The sequence below is a fragment of the Emydura macquarii genome, unplaced genomic scaffold, assembly GCF_026122565.2.
Source record: "Emydura macquarii macquarii isolate MOO-44397 ecotype Brisbane River unplaced genomic scaffold, CSIRO-AGI_Emac_v2 contig_2676, whole genome shotgun sequence".
NCBI lineage: Eukaryota > Metazoa > Chordata > Testudines > Chelidae > Emydura > Emydura macquarii.
In genome coordinates, this window is record NW_027132813.1 from 3446424 (window position 1) to 3461585 (window position 15162).

At 42.5% G+C, this 15162-nt stretch overlaps 1 protein-coding gene across 2 annotated transcripts in view; it reads right to left on the reverse strand.

Annotated features, from left to right (window-relative positions):
- KCNK5 (potassium two pore domain channel subfamily K member 5) overlaps positions 1–15162 on the reverse strand; it is a 55895-nt gene that overhangs the window by 11698 nt on the left and 29035 nt on the right. The window lies entirely within an intron of this gene.

The window sequence follows — 15162 nt, forward strand, 5'->3', positions numbered from 1 at the left end:
GTTTGTATAGGAAGTTTACAAGTTTTTATATAAATAATCAATAAAAATGCATCTGGCCACAGTTCTGACATACTTGCGCCTGCCTCAATAGAAATGGGTGGTAGCCAAGTTCACTCAAGGCTAGACTTTTGATTGTGATTAACTTGAGGTAGTTAACGCATTTGTAAAAGCTAGTGTGCACACTTCCCCACACATTAGATCCAGGCTACAAATGTTTGTTCTTCACCCTTAATTGGAAATCAATTAACTCGAGGTACAAAAATATAGCGAAGACAAGCCCTTAATAGAAATCCATAACTTAACAGTTAGTACTCACTCCGCAATTCCTGAGAAGTCCTAAAATTCAGTTGGTTGGCATTTTTAATGTAAGCCAGTCTAATCTAAGCACAGAGAAATTCTCTCTTTTAAGATTACAGACAATAAATTGTATACTGCGCGTTCTAAGGAGAAGGCTCTTCTTACACTGGCCAACACCATGCAGATATGAGTCTCTCTCACCCACCAACCCACCCTTTCTTTCTTGCCAATGTGGATCAGACACCAGACTTAGCACAGAGACCCAACTCTAATTAATAAACACAGCACTAGTTAACCTAAGTTTTATTTAATTTATTTATTTAATTTTGAGCTCTAATACACATCACAACTACCCTTCCTGCAACAAAATTACCCTCAAAGTGAGTTTACTGGGTATGTGATGGAGAACCACATTTTAAAAAAAAATTAAAATTCATTTTCACTATAGAAGCCCGTTTAGAGGACAAAAAGAAAGGAGCTGTGAAGTCTGGATGAAGGAATATGACTACAGAGCTCTCTACTGGGGAAGAAGCTTGACAAGTGTGCAAGATGGTGTACAATATTTATTCTGTTGCCTAAAGACTATAGCTAGAGGTGCAGGTAGAAAATAGGGCTGGCCCGCTGAGGACTGTTATCAGTTGATAAAAACCACAAAGATAGGTGTTGCTGTAGGCACATTTGTTGAAACCATAAGTACCCCCTAGAATGGGCAGCTGGGAAGCAAAAGAAAGCTGAATACACACACCTCTCCCCCACTTGAAATAAACACACCCAAAAAAAAGCCACTTTGTGATTGACATGTCTATCTGAAAACTGCAGGGTAAGTATGAATGTCCAGTTCATTCTGATTAACTCCACATACAGTTGCTTGGTGGTGATGCAAGCTCACTACAATATTCGTGCCAGCAAATCGCTGATTTGATAACATATCCAAGCCTAAGAATCAAAAAGAAGATGGGGAAGGGAGAAGATAATCATCAACGGCACTTCTTCCTGTCCAAAACTACCACCATTTATCTTCCCTGGCAGGAGCTCCATCTACTGCCCATCATCAAAGCCTCCAACTTTGGTTGGTTCGTAACACTTTGTCTACACTTCAAAGTTAGGCTGACATAGCTACAGTGCTTTGGTACACGACTGAGTGCCATAGGATATGCCAATGCAATCCTAGTGTAGATGCTGCAGGGTTCATGGAAGAATGCTTCCATTAACTAAGTTACTGTTGTTCGGGGAGACGGAGTTTCTACAGTGACAGAAAAACCTCTTCTGTCATTGTAGGAAGCGTTTGTGCTACAGTGCCACAGTTGTGCTGCTGTAGTGCACAGTGTAGACATAGCCTAAGCCTTTCAAGTGTAGAAGCCAGCTAGATCATACAAAACAGAAATACAGAGCTGAATCCGGTGACTGCCCCTATGCTCCTCATAACCTCATATGCATGTTGAGCAGTAAAGGTAATGAGAAAATTAAGGCCTACCTGAGAAAGCTGAACTGGTATAAACTAAGGTGTCAGTTTAAACTGATGTAGTTAAACTGTGTGTGTGGACTCTTATTCAATACAAGAATGATTTCTTTCCTGTTTAGTTTAAGTCAATTGGGAACAGGCTTAAGTTAAACTGAAATAAGCTACTCTTACATCAAAATCAGCAAACATCCATACAGGGCTTTGTACCAGTTTAAGTTCAACAAGTGCATTTTCTCTGTGTAGACAAGACCTCAGTGAAATCCCAAAAGAGAACACCCTTGGAACAGATGAACAATTGCTTACACAACCCTCTGATCTCGAGGGGTGAGGAAGGGGAAGGAATGGAGCCATTCCAAAATGATTTCATGAACTCCTGCTAGGGATTGCAAACTACTCCAAAACCTCAAAATCCAAGATGTCCAAGGCAGCTGAATATATACAGGGAACTCCGCATGGATATCTGAATTTCATCCATCACCTGAAGGAGGAGTTGTATATTAAAACCGCACTAGATGTTGGTCTAATAACATTCACTCTCCAATTACATCCCATGCTCCAAAACATACTGGGATTGATTTAAAAGGCAACTGACCTCAAAATTGTCATTGGGCCATTATATCATACCACATTACTGCACCCTCAGCTTGTGCTAAGGAGCTCTGTTCACCAGTCTGTAAAAGCAGTTAGAGCATTATCTGCAATTGGTGGTGGTTTCGGTCATGTGAGGGAAACACAGCTCAAGAGAGAGAAGGCAGCTAGAGTGCAAGAAAAGCCCACACTTGCCCTAGAGCCCTTTGCAACGATTCAATTAATGTCCCAAGAAAGACACCGGGCCAGCTCTTCTCAATGCTGTGTAAACACTAACATTTAGGTTCATAGCTGTTCCCCTACCAAAGTCATACATGCCTCTTATCCCCACTGAGATGCAATTATCTAGGAGCCCCAGTCTTGCCTCAACTCTCTCCTTTCATTATTTTAGTACCTTTTGGCTGTAATTAGCCTGCATGTGGATCTGAGGCCACAATACACATTCATCATATACAACTCAACTGTAGGAGCAAAAGATAAAACAGGACCTCCTTCTTCCCTCCCCCACTTCTTATAGAAGTAATGGCCCTTAAACAGCACAATGTGAAAGTTTCTCAGTTATTACTGGTAGGGACCAAAACGATTACTTGGTTAAGGACAGTGCACTAGGTTCCTCTGTAGGAAAAACTTGCAGCTTGAACTGCAGGCCATGTATCTGATCATACCAGCATGAAACAAAAATGCAAGAGCAGAAAAGTAAGTTAATTTTGGTGCAGATGGAATAATATGTAGCAGTTTTCTAAGCAGAATGCAACTTCCTGACCATTTTGAAACAATTAATTCGTTTTTACATAAGCAGATAATACAAGCCAATCCGATACTATTAAACAGGAAATACATTTTTTGTGCATAAAAGTTAGTTAAGCCTGCTAAAATCTTTTTGGATTCAAATAGATTGTGTCAGAGACATGGCCAACTTTGCTACTTTGCCACTAGAATATACAAGTTCCTATTGAAAATAAACAGGGATTATAGAAATGGAATCCAAGAAAGGGAAGTAACTAATACAGCTTTCAATGATACGAACTGGAATATGCACTAGAAGCATAATCAAGGGGACAATGTTTTCTCTCTTTCCAAGGTACTTCCCCAAGATAAAATAATGCTCCAATGCAGCCTCAGGTTTCCTTCAGTGACATCTTTACCGTTAACTATTAATGATCGTTTACCAAAGGCCAAAGTGCTAGTCCAACAACTTTCTCCCCTCTGCCCAAGACTGCATATGCAGGAGGTCATCCATGCTAATGTTTAAAGAGCTTTAGATACATGTGTCATTTAGATTTTCCATAAAAATAAGGATATAACTGCAAACAAGAGCAAAAGAGCACAGTTTTTTGTGTAAACAAATTAGTTTGGAGGAAGATAAAAAGGTGAGAAAAAACACATTATGGATGGATAGATGTCTCTCCTAACATCTTTCCATCCTATCAGAAAAGGAAGGAGGGGAAAAGAAAGCTCAGATAGCAGAATAGCATGTGGAAGAAGGATGAGTCTTTCCAAACAACCAAACCACACATGCATATATTTTGGTCGTGCCTACATCAGCATTTTTCTTTCACATTTCCCGCCATTGCAGTATCAGCACAGCTCCAGTGCTAGCAAGGATGAGTGTGTCATTAAAGACAAGCCAGCTGCATCTCAACTATCAGGCTGTCTGATTATACTCAGAGCAGATCTTTAAGGAGTTCAAAGACAGCCAGTGGGTCTGACTCAACTATTGACAGACCTGCTGTTAGTGCAGTGGTGGGAAATTTGAATAAAAATGGTACTGCAGACAAAATCTTTGTGTCAGTTAAAGGGGACAAAGGAGAGCAGGCACCCAGACCTCAGAGAGGAGCAACAGAATGGTGGGGGCTTGTATAAAAAATACAAACTTAGAATGACAAGCAAGCTTGGCCCTAATAAGGGCTTCTCTATATTAGTAATTAAGAGCACCCGACCTGTTAAATTACAACTATTTAAACAGTTGGGCCTTGCCTACGTGAATAGAAGCAAGCCATACCGTAACCAGATCTAGAAAGGGCATGCTGCTTTAGCCCCAGTTTTTAAACCTTAAACAGCAAAAACGCAGACTTTTACCTTTTGTCTATGCAAATAAACCTGTACAAAGTCTGCAGATTTATTTTCTTCTTTTTAACCAATCATATTTAACATAGTTATGGTCATAGCCACAGCAGTAAGATGCAACTTCCTTAAACAAATGTAGCTAATTTTGCAACAGAGAAGACCTCTACAGCCACAGAATACATTCAGGAGCAAATGGACACATTATTTTATGGGACTCTGGTTGCATATACATTAGAAAAATAAATCCACGTCAAATCTCACCTCGCAGGCAAAAAAAAAAGTCACATACTGTCTCCTTGTTTAGACACCTGCAATGATTTTCTGGCTAATCTCCCATCCAGGTAAGGTCTGTAATTGGATTGTTATGGCTGTAACTAGCACAGCATTATCTGAAGATAAGTCAGTGCATTCAAAATTTTAATCTGCCTAGATAAGACAGGAGAATATGATATGCATAAAAAAAATCTGCTTTGTTACAGCAGCAACAGGTTTTGCCAGGTAATGCCTATCATCGCTTTGTCCCTTGGCACAAGACTGATTGAATGCCAATGCAAGTAGAACACATGGTGAGAGATACCACAGTAAGAGTTAAGAATGAGAAGGGGGTTGTACGAACCAGTCCCCATTAACCCTTTAAGAATCATCACTTTTTTTTTTTTAAAGTACATTTATATATGTTTGGAAAGGAATGGCTGGGCAAGGTTACGTAAGCAGCGGCAAAGGAGATTTCCTGACAATCAGCCAGGTGGGAGAGCTGAACATGGTAGATAACTACAGGGATGCTGTAAGTCAGAATAGTTTACCCTGCCCAATAGGCACTTTATATCTGCCCGTAAAGGAAAGTAAGAAACTACCTGGCCCAAAGATTAGTTCCCCCTTTAGATTAGCTGCATTTCATCTCTTCCCATGAACCCAGTCAAATCATTATCCAAGGCATGCTGGGCAAATCTGATCACACAAGCCAGTGGCAGTTGTACAGATGAATCTCTGCACATCCTTTCCTACATTTATCCATTAGATTCAGTGGCCCTTAACTTGAAATTTGTTTTATGCTGCACTCATTGAACAAAACAAATATCTCCAGGTTTCCTAGTTACAAACTTTCATGGCATTTTACACCCCCTCAGTGGGAACAATTATCTTGTTCTAATATGAAATACCTTTCTTTACTCAGAGAGGATAGGAGTAACTGAATCCTTTAATCTCTTCATGCATCTGACGAAGTGGGTTGCAGCCCATGAAAGCTTATGCCCGCAAAAATTTGTTAGTCTTTAAGGTGCTACAGGACTCTCATTGTTTTTGCTGTATACAGACTAACACGGCTTCCCCTCTGGAAATGAATCTTTAAGCCTAGAATCAGCCCATTCAGCCTTCATTATACTTTCACCAAGGCAGCACCATATTTACTTTCTACAACAGTGATAAGTCCTGAATACTATATTTGAGAACATATTCTATCGGTTAAAGCTGTGGTTGATGTGCCCTGTCAGGATCCCTTAGCTCTGTCCTCAGCTCCTACCCCGACACTCAATGACCTTAGGTAAGTTACTTCACGTCTCAATACCTCATTGGTTCTTCATCTGTGAAATGAAAACAACCCACAGGGGTGCTCCAAGAGGTAACAGGTTTTCAAAGTGATTTAGAGACCCTCCAGTAAAATATGCTAGATAAATGCAAAATATAATGTAAATGGGAGCTAACAGATAATGTGTACAGTAACAGAATTGCTTCTTGGGATTGCATTCTATTCCTCAGCTGAAGTAGACTGAACACTCTGAACCATATGCTAAGCTAGCATCTAAAGATTTTATGCAATCCTCAAATCCCTTTCCTGATCAACCACTTTCTACATAATATGCACTTAGTATTTGGCTCCTTTACAGCAGACTCTGTTAATATTTACTGGCCCAAGTCACCAAAAAGCTTTAAATTCCCATAACCTGATCATGTTTCTTTTCACTACTTGCTGTACCTCAAATTTTAACTGAGATCTCATTTTTCATGCCTACATCCAGAGTCTTATATATAAATTTAAAGACAGAAAACACTGTGGATCAGTTATCTAATCATGGGTACATGCAATACCAGCAATTTAGCCAATCATAATAAAACAGTCCAGAGGCATGGGGCTTGCATTTGTAATCAGATGAAACTTTATACTGCCATTCCTCTTTCAGCAGTTTTTATTTTAACTGAATCCAGCAGCAACAGAGTGAAATAGCAGGAGACAACAAGGCTTCAGGCAATCAGCACTGCAGTCATGTCTTTGATTTTACCACAACCCATTTCAAAAGGGGAAGAGAGATCAAGTCAACAAACAAGGACGGAGCCCCAGGAGTGAAGCAAGAACAAGATATGCTTATACGCATGCATCCACAGGGTAGCAATGGCTCAGTCTAAGGAGAGAAAAGTCTTCAGCTGTACCTACTGAAAGAACTTCCATTCCTCTTCTTTTTTTATCCCTGGCTGTCAGGGAAGTCACTGTAGTAAAAGCATTCATGTAGAAAGAAAAGACGGTTACTTACCCTGTAACTGTTGTTCTTCGAGATGTACTGCTAATGTCCATTCCATTCTAGGTGTGTGCGCGCCTCTGTGCACAGTTACCAGAAATTTTTTCCCCTCAGCAGTACCCGTAGGCTGGCTCTGGCGCCTCCTGGAGCTCCGCGCACATGCCTCAGTATATAAGGCACCACCGGCCCTACGCCCCCTCAGTTCCTTCTTGCCGTCAACTCTGATAGCAGGGACGGGGGGCGGGTCATGGAATGGACATGAGCAACACATCTCGAAGAACAACAGTTACAGGATAAGTAACTATCTTTTCTTCTTCGAGTCCTTGCTCATGTCTATTTCAGAGGTGACTTGCAAGCAATACCTTGGAGGTGGGTTTGGAGTTCATTGGTGAGCCGTTTGCAGCACTACCTTGCCAAAGCTGGCATCATTTTGTGCCTGTTGGACGATGGCATAATGGGAGGTGAAAGTGTGCACCAAGGACCAGGTAGCAGCTTTGCATATGTCCTGGGCACCTGTGCCAGATACGCCGATGGCGAAGCCTGCGCTCTGGTGGAATGGGCTATGATCATCCCTGGAAGCGGGACTTTTGCCTGCTCATAGCAGAACCTAATACAGGTTATCCATGAAGAGATCTGCTGCGCTGAAACAGGTGAGCCTTTCATCCTATCGGCCACTGCCACAAAGAGATACTCAAATCCCTTTGCGGGGCTGTAGTATTTCTTCTCCGTTCTTTTGGAGGTTGGTGGCAGCGATGACGGGGTTTGCCATAGACCCTTAACCAGCTTGAGAACCCCTTCGTGAACTGGGAGGGTGACCCGGGCTGGCGCCACGGCTACCAGGACATCAAACAGGTTGTCCATGGTTTCTTTGAGCTCCTCCGATTCTAATCCCAGATTAAAGGCCACACTTTTAAGGAGCTCCTGGAGGGCTCTAAAATCGTCCAATGGGACGGACGGGCTCGCACCAGTTGCCTCTTTCAGAGATGAGGAGGATGACTGCCACTGATACTGATGTCCCCTCTGGGGGATCTGAGTCCACCTCTGACCCTGACTCCAGGGCCCCTTCCAGTGCTGCTGTAGCCGCCAATCGCTTTCTTAACGACCGGTAGGAATGTGGGCCTGGAACCACAGAGAACCCCCATGGGTTCCAATACAGCCATTGCGCGGGCCATTGCCCCTGGGGCCAACCCAATGGCGAAGAACCTGGGCCTTGGTCCTGAGTTTTTGGGTCATGGCGGTGACTGGAGCGGGCGGCAGGTCTGTCCTCCTCCAAGGAGTAAGAATCACTAGCTGAGGGCCAAGGTGGGGCTCTTGCCAACTCTCTCCTACTGTCCTGTGGTGATTCCTGCTGGCACCTGGGAGATGGTGACCAGCGCCTTGACCCCTTAACACCCATCGTGGTCAGCAGCCTGACAGCTTGCACGGGGCGTCGGGGAATGGGACCTTGAGGACTGGCGAGGAGGACTGCCCGAAGCGGTACTGCAGGGACTCACGCCGGGAAGCAGAAGAGTGGCCTCATGCTGGGGGACTGTGGCAGTGCCAGCCGTTTCTGAGTGAACCTCTTGCTGACTGTGGCCAGCTTCGACACCTGACTGTTGAGGGGAGTCCCTTGGTGCTGAGGAGGGGGAATGGCGTCGCTCCCTCAAGTATGACTATGGGTGTGCAAGTATGAATATGGGCAAGCCCAGAGACCAAAGGACAATATTAGAAGGATGCAAAGCCCCTTGTATGCTAGTACAGATTTATACATTCAGCAGTTTAAATATAATAATTTTTTGACCTTTACAATATTAAAGAAAAAATAGATCCATGTGTTCAGTTATTCACTACAGCAATCTTGCTTTTGGGAGATTCACAATTAGTGTGAATACGTTTTAGGCATTTTACCCATGATGGGGTTGAAGTCTGTACATTTCAACAAAGCTGGAGTGTATCAGTACTGGCTGACAGCATCCCCATTTGTTTGCAACAGAAAGAGATCACGGTGTTGGTTTTTAGCAACAAAGGCCTTCTTATATGAACTCTTACAATCTAGTGTGACCTGCAGTACTACAAAAAAGATTTTAAAGCCAACAGAGCCCTTTTTTGCCCTGTGACCTAATACAGCATACAGGGGAAAATAAATATTTTCATCTGTAGGCAGTCTTGGGTTGGGGATGGAGAGAAGGTGTGACAGACTAGTGGCTTTATCGAAGTGTAAACTTAGCAGTTGAACTGTTCTGTGCTCTTTTCCTCTTGATAAAAAGTTATTTTTACATAAGTTTTCCCCTCTTATGTCTTCATGTCTGCCTAAAGGGATTAAAATTTTATACTTTCCCCCTTATTTCTGAAAATAACCCCACTACTGTTAAAATACCCTTTGCATACTAGCATCCTTACTGCCGCTAGCCAAAAAACTAAGTGGCGTGGGACCAAGAATATGGCCAAGAAGTGGATAGAATACAAAAGGTTATAACAGAAGGTCTATGTAGCAAAAATGTAAGTTATATCAATGCCGTCATTAAAGACGGTGGCAAAGGGGGAGATTACAGCTCATGATTTTGGGGACAGCTGCAAAGGAACCAAAGCACATGTAGCAGCATACAAAACAGCTGCATCCTTTTAAGACTCTCCTTTTACTTCTGTATATTTCTCCCAGTCATTTGGCATGAGGCAAGTTGTTCATGGTATGTGTGTAATGTATGAATTCTCAGGAACAACACAATGACTCCTTCCAAATGGATCTAAATCACCAGGAAGGCACACACATCTGGTTACTGCCCCTCCCAATTTTCCATCTCAGACATAACAACAGCATCATCATGATTGTTCACTTGGCCTCTAAGTTCTCCACTGCTTGAAACACACTGGCACATGACCAGGGTCAGTGTGCATGGCCAAGCCAGCGAGCCTTTCAGGAAGCCTCAGGCACTTGATAAAGTCTCTGTCAGACTCTGGAAATCAACAGGACTTAGGATCGTTGACCTTTCATTTCCCCTCTCCCTCTCTCAGCATTATCTGGGGCTGGAATAGGATTTTAATGTTCATCAGGATAACAGCCATGCCAGATGAGAAAATTTTCTCAGCAGAGCCCTGGATTTCCTAGTTTGCTTTAGTGGGAAAGATTTGTGACCTTTTTTTGTAGAAAGAAAAATAAGACAGGTGAACCACATTGTCTCAAGCTAACAGGCAACACTGTGGTGCCTTACAAACCTGTGACATAACTGTCATTATGACCTAGGTAGAAAGTAGTGTTAGGATGTGTGTGGGGTAAAACATCCAGGACATTAGTCAGCAGCAGCCTTCATTTGCACCTGCATTAGGGAAGGATGGTGAGTGATGAATCAAGTGAGAAATAAATTCCAAGTTTTAAAAGAGAGACATCAGTTGGCTGCATAAATTCAATTCCTGATCAGCTGAGTGTGTTGTAAACAGACTCTCAGTTAGAAAAGCTGCTTTGAGAGGCATCTCCTCCCTGTCATCTAATCCCAGCACTCCAGATTTCAAGGATCTCTGCATCTCCTAGGATTTCTGTAGTAGTTTGATTCCTCCCAATGTGAAAATTAGCAAGATCCCATCTAGCAGCAGCATATCATCATTGCATGGAATAGTTTATGACACAATAGGATCAAAACCAGTAACAAACTCTTGAAATTTGCATGCAGAGGCTGCAATGTATTTCAATTAATCGGATATCATCAAGATATAGGAATTAGGTGTTGATAACTGCAAATAAGAATGAGCTTATTAAAACAATATAGTCAACAACATTACTTGATAAAATAATTAGTAATGCAAAATATCACTAGACCAGTGGTTCTCAAACTTTTTATACTAGTGACCCCTTTTGCATGGCAAGCCTCTGAGTGCGAACTCCAGGCCTCTATGGGTGCCCCCCAATTGTCCCTGGCCTCAGTGGGCTCTCCACTCCCCCTTTGGCTCAACCCCTGCAGGCTCCCCACTCCCCTCCTTGCCCCTAACCCCTGTACTGGGCCCCCTTCACCCCAACCCCTGCATCCCCCCTCCTGCACCCCCTGGGGAAACTGACCTGCATGCAGGAGCGGCTGGTATTGCTGTTTGGCCCCCCACCCCCAAACGTTGCTCCTTCACACACCCCTGGGGGCTGTGAGAGGGAGAGGAGTTAGAAGCAAGGTCAGGGCTCCCTCCTTGCATCCAGGTCACTTTCCCCACTTGGGCTGCATAAGGGGAGGGAAAAGAACAGCAGCTCCTGATGCTCACCTCACAGCACTGCCCAGGTGAGGAAAGTGACTTGGACGCAGGGAGCCTTGGTGTTGCTCCTCAATCTCTCCACAGTCCCCTGGGGGGGCACAAAGAAACAATGGGGGGTGGGGTAAGCAATATCTGTGTGTCACCGCTCATCCCCATATTCCTCCACTGGGAGGAAGCAGGGAGGCTCACAGCCCAGTGCCTGGCCGGTGGCACTCAGGGCTCACAGCTCACGACACCTACATAACCACATGGCGACCCCCCACTTTGAGAACCAATGCACTAGACTGATAGTTCTTTCTCCTCCCTCACTAAGGAGAAAATAATCCCAAAGAACAGGTGTTAGCTACATTGTTTACGTTCCTAGATAACACATTCACACATAGACCATACACAATTTTTTTCTTTTGTGGTCACATATTGCCTTTAATAAAGGGCTCATTAAATGGTATCAGCTAGCAACAATCATTTCAACAATTGTTTTAACTGTTTTATCTTAACAGGTTCCCACATGAGGCCAAAAGCAAAGTTCACTAAGTTTCAACTGCTCCTTTCCCAGTCTGATTCAATGTAAAGGTTTGTGTACCTCAGTGGAGGCTTTTACTTTGAGGTGTATTGAAAATAATCTAGTTGTGTGTGTCAACTTTTTAAACATACAGTTCTAAAGAGCGTGCATGTAACCTGCTCGGTTTTCCTCAATCCTCAGAGGAGGGGGAATCTCTTCTCTAAACTAGGGTCAAGTTAACATGATGTGACAAGTTTTAACAAGATGAGCGGCAACTTCCTGCTACCTACATCAGCAAGTCTTTTAAACAAACCATAGACATCTCTAGAGGGAAAATATGATGCTTTAATGAGCCCTTAGACAAAGCCATATGCAATTTACATAAAAAATAAAGATAAAGAACTTTGCTCCATGGTAGCTAACACCTGTAAGTGTTAAGCTAATATTGCTCTTCCTGCTGCTTTTCCATTTGCCCAGTCCTTTTCTCAGCATTTCATACTAATTGTGCACCAGTGAAGCTCTGTGCACAGATATTTGGAAGATGCAAGGTATGCTACTAGTACATATTGTTTTTCTTTCATTACTCTTAACTTTATTCTGTCTACAACCTGGACTTAATCTGAGCAAAGCTTCCTTATCTAATAGAGCCTCCAGCACATTCTGCTTCATACAGAGCTGTCCCTGCCTCTGAGTTTGATATTTAAAGCATGCAAGTAAATACACGCTGGTTGCTGCTTTGTATATTAGTTTTGTAACAGGACAACAAACCAGATATGATTTGGGAGGTGGGGTGCCAGACTATTTTCCTGCTATTTTTATAGTTTAGATCCACTAACTAATTGGTCAGTATCTTCAGAATTCCCTTTGGATTTTTAGAAAGCGCTAATGGGGATTTTTGCTCCTTTCCGTCCCCATTTCTACTCCATGCAATAACGCTTTGTCGCAGACTGGCTACTTTCGCTCTGTGGAGAAAGAAAAGAGCATCTAACTAGCTTGCAGTGCACAGGACTTTGGGACCAATGAGGTTCCAAGGAAGCAGTGAAGCATGGACTAGGAGGGGAGACCAAGGATCAGTGCTGAAGGTTTCTCAAATTTACTGATTATCCAGAAAAGAAAAAGAAGAACAAATTATTCTATCATAAATACACGAAGATGACAAACACAGCAAGGCACGTAGAATACTAAGAAATCTATTGAGTTTTGATATGGCAAAAATATTCTTGCCTCAATGACTGCACCATACACCCGTTGCCTTGAGGAAGGCCATGTTTAATTCCAAAACAAAAATCATATATTTATCTAGAATATGGGATTAAAAAAATAAAGCCTTGCTCTTGCAACACAAGCGTTAATGTTATTGTGGCACAGGAGAAGTTAGTTTCAGGTCTTTGTACAAATGTGAAGAACAACAGAGATGACCAACAACTGACAAGGTTTCAAGTTTCAACAGTATCTATTATAGGTGCCCAAAACCACACGATACATATTGTAACTGGGCTAATGGAGGCACAGATGTGAGTCAGTTGTCCAGGACTCCATCCTGCAGCCTCTGATTATAGAGGCTAGTACGCATGTAAAGTTATTGAAAGGGGTTCAGGATCAACCTTATATGACACTGCTATTTGCATCTCCACTGAACTTTAGACCTGCTTGCGTGGTCTATAGACAACAAGCAGAAACCACAGGGAAGGACATTCCTTTCAGTTCTACATCATTGTATTTGAAGAAAACTTTGTTATTTCTTTGACTCTGACCAATAGTAGCCATTTCTGGTTAATAAGTTACAGGTCATCCTTGAAGAGAATGACTTGTTCTGATAAGGGATTGATTAACCAATCTTCTTTTTAAGGATCACCTATTCTGGTTAAATTGTAAACCTCTGACACGAAACAAATGAACAAACTCTCTAGACAAGAGAAAGTGAATGTTCCTGGTTATTACAGAGATTCCTATTCAGTACACTGATTCTCTGTGACCTGTCAGGGGAAAATGGGCAGGAGTTTTTCTGGCTCAATCCCTCTTCAGAAATCAACTTTGATGATCATGGCCCTACCAAATTCATGGTCCATTTTGGTAAATTTCACAGTCATAGCATTTTAAAATTCTTGAATTTCATGGTTTCAGATATTAAAATCTTAAATGTCATGGTGTTGTAATAAAGCATGAATATGTATTTAAAAACAGCAAAATATAAACATGTAAAGCCCATGATGACTCTCCACAAAAAATGACGAACTCCCTCTTCCCCCAGATCATGCGACCTTTACTTCCGCGCTGCTGTTGGTGGGGCGCTGCCTTCAGAGCTGGTTGGCCAGAGAGCAGAAGCTGCTGGCTGGCTGCCCAGCTCTGAAGACAGCACAGAAGAGGGGCAAGACCGCAACCTCCCTAAAATAGCCTTGCAACCCCCTTTTGGGTAAGGAACCCCACTTTGAGGAATGCTGCTATAGGGTAAAAGTACACAAAAGATATACCAGATTTCATGGTCCGCGATGCGTTTTTCTTGGCCGTGAATTTGGTAGGACTCTAACAATGATGCAACACCACAAATACAAACAACAGTGGATTAAGATGCTGACTCTAGCCACTGTCTTCACTGCAGATGTCTCTGTTTCATAAGCGGAGCAATCAAGTTCCTCTCAAACCACAGCTGCAACTGCCAGAACAGTCACAGATGGAATAAGAAGCTTGATACTCAGCAGTCAGAACAGTTTCTGCTTTTGAAAATCCTCCCTCCCGCTCACAAAACATCCTCCAAACTATACATTAATTCTTCTCCTCATCCCTCATAAGACTCTTCCCATCCCAAAAAATTCTCATATAAGGATACAGATAATTCATAGTGTGGTAGAGAAGAAAGGGTCTAAAGAGAAAAATATTGTCAAAGACACCTGGAAGGAGAAAGAGACCCCTATTTAAGAAATCCTGGAAACAGAATGGTGGTAATTAGAGTAAAAAAGACCACTAGATCAGAAAATCTTTCCCTTCTGAACCTCTGCAAGGGCAGGATAAACTTACAGGCTGTTACTCTATACAGCAAGACCACTTTCTAAAAGCTCCTAGATTCCATTGGCTTTATGGGATTTAGGAACCCTTTTGAAATTTTTACTATGGTGATACTCAAGGCATGTTTACATTACAAGTGCTACAGTGGCACAGCTGCAGTGCTGCTGCTGTAGCATAGACACTTAATACAGTGACATGAATTTTTCTGTTGCTGTAGTAAATCCACTCTTCGAGAAGCAGTAGCTTGGTCAGTGGAAGAATTCTTCTGGCAACAGTGTCTACACCATGGCTTAGGTCACCTTAACTATGTCGCTCCAGGGTGTGAAAAACATAGCTAGGTCGACTTGAGTTCTAAGTATAGACCAGGCCTCAGGAAAGTTAAACTGAACGAGCTGAAAGGTGTGAATTTAAAGTACATTACACCCCAAGTGCAGACGGTCTCATTCCTAAGTAAAGTGGCCTTAGATCACTTAAGCTTAATTGTGAATTAAGCTAAACCCAACTATACACTAGAAGTGCCCTGC